The sequence below is a fragment of the Homalodisca vitripennis genome, unplaced genomic scaffold (genome assembly GCF_021130785.1).
Source record: "Homalodisca vitripennis isolate AUS2020 unplaced genomic scaffold, UT_GWSS_2.1 ScUCBcl_1151;HRSCAF=4421, whole genome shotgun sequence".
Classification (NCBI taxonomy): Eukaryota; Metazoa; Arthropoda; class Insecta; order Hemiptera; family Cicadellidae; genus Homalodisca; species Homalodisca vitripennis.
In genome coordinates this window covers 61,739-69,086 of record NW_025777263.1, presented here as the reverse complement: position 1 = coordinate 69,086, position 7,348 = coordinate 61,739, and the positions used below count along the sequence as shown (strand labels likewise).

General features: G+C 34.7%; 1 long non-coding RNA gene across 1 annotated transcript; it reads right to left on the bottom strand.

Moving 5' to 3' along the window:
- Positions 1 to 450: 450 nt before the first annotated feature.
- On the bottom strand, positions 451 to 6,367 carry LOC124371239. Its single transcript, XR_006923232.1, has 3 exons — positions 6,320 to 6,367; positions 2,013 to 2,112; positions 451 to 994 (listed from the first exon to the last, which is right to left on the bottom strand). It is a non-coding gene; the product is annotated as an uncharacterized LOC124371239 (long non-coding RNA).
- Between the last annotated feature and the right edge of the window lie 981 nt (positions 6,368 to 7,348).

The window sequence follows — 7,348 nt, the reverse complement described above, 5'->3', positions numbered from 1 at the left end:
GTACAAACATTGTAAGTTTGAATGAGGAAAATTGTGATGTGCGTGTCAAAATTATCAGTTGACTTGCAATGCAATACATTTTATTGTCTCCAGTAATAACGGAATTCTATTCTATCACATTTTGTGTTTTTATGTGTATTTGCTATCATGTACATAAAAACGCAAAATCTGATGAATTGAATGCATATTGTACTTTTAAAAAGCTTGTGAATGGGAAATGTGATAAAAAGTCTACATTCATAGATTTTTTCCTAACTCAATTTCTTCAGAGCAATACAACTGAGTGTTTCATATAGTAGAGATAAGTCTCTGAATGAACTATTTGGTTTATCTTTATTTTTTTCTACAATTCTGTAAGTGTATTTCATCTAATGTAAACTTACCAGTCGCTTCATTGTTCATTTTTTCCTCTAGAATTTTTCCAGCTGAGTTTCTCCTCCTCACACACTATTCCTTGATGCATCATGATCTCCAAACAACTCATCAAATATCGCACTTTTCTTTTCTTTAATTTCTGCAGATTTTAATTCAGCTTTATCACCCAATAAATCATAAACTTCAACTGTTTTTGCACCTCTAACCTTGGGAAAATCAGTTCTTTTTACGTCAGCTTTTGGTTTTTCAAAGGGTTTATTAACATCAACACTTTCTGCAGAAGTGATGACTTTGGCCAATTGTGTTTTTGTATCTGTTAAATCATTATTTTTAGTTTCTCTTGAACTTTTAGCCACAATTTGACCTACTCCACCTGTAGTGGCTGTGAGACTATTTTTTCTACTCAGAATCCCCGGATTATTATCTGACAAAGATACGCTTGCTGCTTTGACTGGGCTTTCCTTTATACCCAGCCAATCTGCCGCTCCCTGCTGTTTTTTTCTTAGAGTCTGCCGCAACATCGTCACTGTCATCCAGCCCAAAAAGGTTGGCAATTCTCTTAGATTTATCTAACTTGTCCTGATTTACCTCCTCTGGTGCTGAAATTTGGACTTTATCACTGCAAAAACGTTAAAAGACATATTTAGTAAGTTATTTCACATTTATACAATTTTGTCATATTTGTATTATTAAAATTTATCTTGTTAAAGAAAGAGAAATTTTATGACTTTATAAATTGTTAAATCAACCAAATTACACTACTTATTTTTTTATTAAACTACGATACTGTGAGACTTAAATAATTCAAAGATCAAGGAACCAATAAAAATATTCTAATTTTCAAACATTTCTAACTATACAGATTTTACTATTAAGGATCTGACAGGAGTTTCTTTAAATCATGTTGTTGTCCATCCATATTGATAACTCTTGATAAAAGAGCGATACCAAGAATCTACAAACTTCGTACAAAGTCATAAGATCAATAGCCAATCTGTCCGTATGTGCAATAACTCTTTCATTATGTTCGGATAGATCCTTCGATACTCCGTTGTGCTAATTTATTATTACATGGAAATATAAAAAAGGTAGGAAGAATATTTTGAATTAAGTTATATACAATTCTGAACTAAAAGTTTTTGAATTATTCAAGTTAGGCTGTATGTCTTTTTTAAATGTATCTTTAAGTATAAATGTCTTTCAAAAAGGCTTTATCGTTTTCTCGGTTATCCTTAAGTAGTAATAAAATCTGCAGAGTTCACACAATGAGTTGGTCTGATAGCTGAAAGGTCTGTCAGGTTTTCTTTCTTGATAACATTAGTAGGTATCATTATCCTTTGGTCCACATAGAAGGTTTTTAAATACAAAAATAACATATTAAAATAAAAACTCAACCTATATTTAATACTACTAACTCAACATTTTCTTCAAAACAAAGAATTTAAATGCATAATTAAACATAATTGATCTATTACAATAACCTTTGTCAGTATTGCACACATTAAAAGAGATTTTATGCAGATTTTGAACAAAAAAAAATCAATATTTACTCAAAGTTTAATGATTATATATTTTAACAAAAATTAAGGATATTATAAAATAACATTTAGTGTTATATTTTTTTAAACTGGACTCACCGACTCTTGCTGTCTAAAGGAGGCTTCTTTCCTAAATCATAGAATTCATCGTCTGAAAGTGATATGTCAGCCAACAAGTCTCCCTCAGGGAAATCTGAAACTGGATTTAACACACTGATTGAGTGTTGCTTGTTACACTCTACGATTTTATTTATCCGTTTATGACCAATTGTAACGAATTAAAAAACTGTAATAAGGTGTGCAAAAACATGCAAAATATTTTTCTGTACATCTAAGTACAGCAATAAATATAACTACAGTAGGGACCACCAGAGAGTCCAGTTTAGGGAGGTGTAACATCTTTATTTTCGGGCAAAGGATTGGCAGAAGGGAGAGTTAAATATTATTCACACTGGTGTACAAGCCTGATCAACTTGTAAATTGTCTTATCAGCTGAGTAAGAGAACAATGCTGCAGCTCCAGCTGGCCATACAATGTATTTGACTCAATCTGACTGTTGAACTGTACTACTGCCTGACAGAGGTTATGCCTTGCAAAACTATCCCTCTTTCCTCATGAAATCGCAATGGTAATGTAAGTTTTTCGTTCACGAGAGCTAAATGAGACTGTTCCCTGCCCTACACTGCTCCCTCCTTGCTCTTTACTGGATTTTAGCTGAGGTAAGATGTTTTAATTTGCTTTTGTTGAAAACCTTTCCTAACACATGACATGAATAATTGATTTCTGTTGATTATAGAAACTTGCTTTAAATTAATTAAAATGCTAACTAAACACTTCTGACCAACCAGATGAAATGCAGTCATGTTCTATACTGTATAATGAACATGCATAATATGGAATGTAAAATAACTATTGCTTTTATGTATCTGTAAAAATTATTGGTAATATAAAAATTTGAGTGGTAATTAATAAACTGAATTTACTTTTATGGATTTTTCTTAATTCTGAGATTTAATGTAAATATTACTGTACGGGATGAATTTAATTTAACAGGCTTGTTGCTTGTTCCTGTTCAAGCAAAGTAAAACTTGTAATGCAATATTTTATGTAAATGTAAATTTAATCCTAGATTATAATACCTAGATTCTATTGCCTGGAATGTACTCAGGGATTCATACGGGAGTTTAACCTCACGCTTACACTTGCGCTGTAAATGCTGTGTGCATATGCCAGTGGACTTAACCTACCTGCTGCCTACATACCTGGACCACCTGCTGCATCGGTGCTACCTACCTACCGCTGTGCTGGTCGTTCCACCAGATGAACTGTGTATCGATAAGTAGAACTTCAATTTTACCTCATAAACTGGTACCAGTAATTTATATAATTGAGGCAACACAAACCTGTCTTTGCGAAATTATCGCTACGAACTTTATTGTACAGAGTTAGCCGTTGGTGAAGGACATATTTGTGCGTAACTGGACTTCGGCTACAAGGAGCTTTTGCGCAGGCGTAGTTTTTTTTAATAATTAGTTAATGTCATTCAGGTTTACCTTTATATATATATTACATCTGTTGTGTATGTGTAGTTATTGACTTATTTGTTATTGTGTAACCATTCCAATAGCTTTAGCGGCCGGCCAAGGTATTAACTACTTAATTATATTCTATTCTTCTAATCTGGTTTAGTATTAAGACATTTATTATCTCGCATTTGATTTGTCTTGTACTTGTTGGAACGCTGAGTTTTCCTGTTGGCGATAACAAACCAAGCTCGTTATAATACGTCGCCTTTCATTTAACAGCCAATGCATTTGTTCGTAATTTTACTTAAAGGTTAATAGCTTAACTTAGTATTTATTAATTGATTTTGTTTGTTTGTTTATAGTTCATGTTAGTAATTATTATTAATGGTTATACCTATTATCATTTTTTTTTTGTTTCATGTTGGTTGGTCTTTAACATCCCATCTCGGCAAAATTCAGTAATGGGTCTTTTCCTTGTTCTGGCCCTAATACCGCAAACTGAGGAAAACAAGGTGGCGCCCTTTTTCTTTCCTTAATGAACAAAGGTTCCCCAGAGATTCGGATCTGTTTGGTAAGATTTATAGACCCCGCCCTAGGCTGAGTGAATCGGGACTGCTACAGAGGAGCCTATTTGGCGTGTGACCTTGAAGCAGCCAACCAAGAATGTAGGCAGGAAAACTTTTTCGGAGGTCAAGACAACCAATACTTTTCCAAAGTGGACAGAAAGGAAGGCACCATTTTGTTCCTTAAAAAGTTCTTGATCCGTATCTATGTTAAGGACGACCTTTCAGCAGTACATGTCAGTAATACTGAATTATTAAAATAATAATAATCGTTTACTAAAAAAAGTAATTGAAAATATTGAAAAATTTGGGGGGCCCCTTGGACCCCCCCCCACTAGCTATGTCCTTGCAGTCAACGAGAACTGAGCGATGTTGCCAAAACTTGTTCCCCACTGTAACAAAACGCACCGTGCCAGGCTGCATTTTGACATACAGGCCTATACATTCTATTGGTCGCCGCCAACTACTCTTTCATGGGCCTCACTGTAATAATTAAATGCAGAAAAAAAACTACATCCTGTTTTGCAGACCTAACTGCGTCAAAACAATTTTTAACACACAACCAAAATCTTTAAATATCTTTGCCTCACAGTGGAGAGCCATTTTCAAACAATTTCAGGGTGTCCAGATCCCCCCCCCCCAAAACTCACCTACAAAATGTGTCACGAACGTAAATTTAGGATTTAATTGGAATTCTCATTCCCACTTTACGCCATCAAATAAAATCAAAAAAGTCTTTATTTAGTATGTATAAATATACCATAAATAGTGTCAAGTACATTATAACTACTACTATGTTACTTCATACTGTAAAACCTCATATGATATATAATTGTAATTGTAAACAAATCTTAAAACACTATTGTATGTTTATGAGTTATACTGACTGTCCTAATGAATATAATTCATCTAGTGAATAAAAAGCATGCTGCAAAAGAAAATCTTTTAGTAATTTTGATTTGTCTTGACACTCTTCAATGTGATGAAAATTGTTAACGGTATCACAGTTTTTGGCAAATTTCTGCCATCGGTTTGAGAAATGTTTGAAGTAGCTTCTTAGTAAGGAAGTATTGTCCAAGGTTAAAGTAATTTCACGTTTTAAGCCTCAGCACCCATATTTAGGAAGGATTCATGATGAGTTGATACTTGATTACTGTCAAGATTTTCACGAGAGTTCTTCCGATTATTAAAGATGAAAAAAACTCGTCTTAAGCATATCTATAGAACTCATGTGAGACCCAAATGGTAACTTACTTTAATGTGTTAACAACTCTGAATGTGATAAATACTCTCATTACAAATATCACAATTTTTCGCGTGATTGCACTACAACATTTTAAACTCAGTTTCTCAGGAAGCACCTAATAGGAAGGACGGTCATGTGTACAAAGTTTCATGTAAATCTGATGTGTAGTTTTGGAGATTTCGTGATGAATTAGTCTATGGTATTTGTCTTATATCAAAAGTCAAAAAAGTCAAAATATTTTTATTGTACATTCATCAAGAATTACAATATTGTCAAAAAACAGAAATCATTTCATCTTTAGTCAGATTGTAGGGGTTCTCCGTTGTTTTTGAAGAATTCGCTTATGCTGTAAAATGGTCTTCTCACTAGCCATGTCTTCAATTCTCGTCTTAGCCGATCTCCAGTGAAGTCCTTCATGAATGCAGGTAGATGGTTTTGAAATCTGCAGCCGGCATAAGATGGTTTTTTCTCTGATAGGGTGGTGCGATGGACTGGCAAGTTATATCTTGAGCTATGACAAGTGTGGTAGGAGTGGAAGTCTCTGTTTTTTGGTGGTGCAAGTTTGTCCACATAGAGGATACTTCTTGTATGTAAAGAGATACAACTGTCATAATCTCTAGGTCTTGGAATACCTGACAACAGGTTTGACGTGGTTCAAGGTTCGCCAATGCTCTGACAGCCTTCTTCTGTAGAAGGAGAATTCGGTTGATATTGTGTGTTGAGGTTCCTCCCCAGACTAGTAGACCTAGTAGTCAACTAGTAGACCATAAACAGATATAGAATTCTACTAATGCAAAATAAGCTGTTTTGGCTGCTGCTAGTCCTGCAATCCATTTTATTCTTCGGACGACATATATGCTTGTACTGATATTTCTAGACAAGTGGTCGATGTGGTCCATCCAAGTGAACTTTTATATATATATTATATATATATACAGGTCTAGATAAAATGAAAATAGACACACACAAAAACAGTGACATGTTTGGATTTTTATAGGTCTATAAATACAATCAATAAATTCAACCTTAAACCTCTTTAAAATAATATATTTGAAAATTCTTATTAATTACCATTGGAATGCTTTTTTACTTGTGGTTTTGGTCGTTCAGACACTTTAGGTTCATCAGTTGCAGGTTTCAATTTCTGTAAAATTATTCAGTGTATTAATTAACCAGTATTTTCAATATATTCAAGATTAAAAATTTAATATTTTTTATACAATAAAAACAAATGTTTACATTAAAAGAAAACAATAGAATAAAATCCCTTCAGTAATAAAATAAAATTTGACTCAGTGCCCTCTGAATAAACTAGGTCCACACTCTATTCTTCAACTGTTGAAAGTGATGCCTTGCCCACAGCACAGTGATCCTCTTGGGTTATGAACAGTTGGAGAACTGTGTTGACTCTGAATTTTGTAACTTTAAGGTCACAGTTGGTTCCTTTTACCTTTTGCCTAACAAAAAAAACCCACATAGCAGAGTGGTCAAGGTTATGTTTCTTCAAAGGCTTATTGCAAATGATCCACTGGTCATAATATTTAATGAGATTTATTAACAATACAAAGAACCCAGGAGGAGGGTTCACTTCTGGCTGGTTTATACCTTCCAGTTAAACCTACCACTGGGCACAGCAAAAACCATTGTGTCACTTACTAGATAGGTCTAGTCTACTGCGGGAAATGACTGCTGGAGTTGGTGGGGTTCGTTCCCTAAGTATCAGAGGATTTTGTTAGTCTCAACAAGGGTGTGCCCCCCCTGCCTGCTTTGACTGGAGAGGCTGGTTCAGAGATGGCCTCCCCTTCTTCTGGGGGACATGACTTTGAGATTAGTGCCCTAATTCTTCCTCATGGATCTTGATAGGAGGCAGCCCCTACTCCCTAACCTTGCTCATCCTGTCACTCCGGAAGCAGTGCTAAGGTTCTTACAGGACAAAATGCAATTTATAAGCTTCTCGTCCTAAGAGAACAAAAAACAATACAAAGGCTCAACTCAAGTAGCTGAGTTGGTGCTGCTGTTGCCTGCATGTATACCAACCTTTTACTACGTCACGCAGCAGTGGGCAGCACATCACTCACAACAATTGGTGAATCAACTAGT